Raw genomic sequence first — 1,598 nt, 5'->3', positions numbered from 1 at the left:
AGTAAACAACTTTGAGCTGAAACCTCAATTAGTTTCTCTGATGCAGCAGAACTACAAGTTTCATGGACTTCCATCTGAAGATCCTTTTCAGTTCTTAACTGAATTCTTGCAGATATGTGATACTGTTAAGACTAATGGAGTAGATCCTGAAGTCTACAGGCTCATGCTTTTCCCTTTTGCTGTAAGAGACAGAGCTAGATTATGGTTGGATTCTCAACCCAAAGACAGCCTGAACTCTTGGGATAAGCTGGTCACGGCTTTCTTAGCCAAGTACTTTCCTCCTCAAAAGCTGAGAAAGCTTAGAGCTGATGTTCAAACCTTCAGACAGAAAGAAGGTGAATCCCTCTATGAAGCTTGGGAAAGATACAAACAGTTGACCAAAAAGTGTCCTTCTGACATGCTTTCAGAATGGACCATCCTGGATATATTCTATGATGGTTTATCTGAGCTATCAAAGATGTCACTGGACACTTCTGCAGGTGGATCCATTCACCTAAAGAAAACGCCTGCAGAAGCTTAAGAACTCATTGACATGGTTGCTAATAACCAGTTCATGTACACTTCTGAAAGGAATCCTGTGAGTAATGGGACGCCTATAAAGAAGGGAGTTCTTGAAGTTGATACTCTGAATGCCATATTGGCTCAGAATAAAATATTGACTCAGCAAGTCAATATGATCTCTCAGAGTCTGCATGGAATGCAAGCTGCATCCAACAGTACTCAAGAGGCTTCTTATGAAGAAGAAGCTTATGATCCTGAGAACCCTGCAATAGCAGAGGTGAATTACTTAGGTGAACTTTATGGAAACACCTATAACTCATCATGGAGAAATCATCCGAATTTCTCATGGAAGGATCAAAAGCCTCAACAAGGCTTTAATAATGGTGGAAGAAACAGGTTTAGCAATAGCAAACCTTTTCGATCATTCACTCAGCAACAGACAGAGAACTCTGAACAAAATACTTCTAATTTAGCAAACTTAGTCTCTGATCTGTCCAAGGCCACTGTAAGTTTCATGAATGAAACAAGGTCTTCCATTAGAAAGTTGGAAGCACAAGTGGGCCAGCTGAGTAAAAGGATCACTGAAATCCCTCCTAGTACTCTCCCAAGCAATACAGAAGAGAATCCAAAAGGAGAGTGCAAGGCCATTGACATAAGCGCCATGGCCGAACCTGTGAGGAGAGGAGAGGACGTGAATCCCAAGGAGGAAGACCTCCTAGGATGTCCAGTGATCAATAAGGAGCTTCCCTCTGAGGAACCAAAGGACTCTGAGGCTCATCTAGAGACCATAGAGATTCCATTGAACCTCCTTATGCCCTTCATGAGCTCTGATGAGTATTCCTCTTCTGAAGAGAATGAGGATGTTACTGAAGAGCAAACTGCCAAGTTTCTTGGTGCAATCATGAAGCTGAATGCCAAATTATTTGGCATTGATACTTGGGAAGTTGAACCTCCCTTGTTCATCAATGAACTAAGTGATCTGGATCAACTGACATTGCCTCAGAAGAGACAGGATCCTGGAAAGTTCATAATACCCTGCACCATAGGCACCATGATCTTTAAGGCTCTGTGTGACCTTGGTTCAGGAATAAACCTCA

The 1,598-nt window shown here is 42.1% G+C and overlaps 1 non-coding gene across 1 annotated transcript; it reads right to left on the bottom strand.

The window, feature by feature from the left end:
- Window positions 1-295: 295 nt before the first annotated feature.
- On the bottom strand, window positions 296-403 carry LOC112760858 (small nucleolar RNA R71). Its single transcript, XR_003181276.1, has one exon. It is a non-coding gene; the product is annotated as a small nucleolar RNA R71 (small nucleolar RNA).
- Window positions 404-1,598: the final 1,195 nt, after the last annotated feature.

This window comes from Arachis hypogaea, chromosome 16 (genome assembly GCF_003086295.3).
Source record: "Arachis hypogaea cultivar Tifrunner chromosome 16, arahy.Tifrunner.gnm2.J5K5, whole genome shotgun sequence".
Lineage (NCBI taxonomy): Eukaryota > Viridiplantae > Streptophyta > Magnoliopsida > Fabales > Fabaceae > Arachis > Arachis hypogaea.
This window is presented reverse-complemented; position numbering and strand designations above follow the sequence as displayed.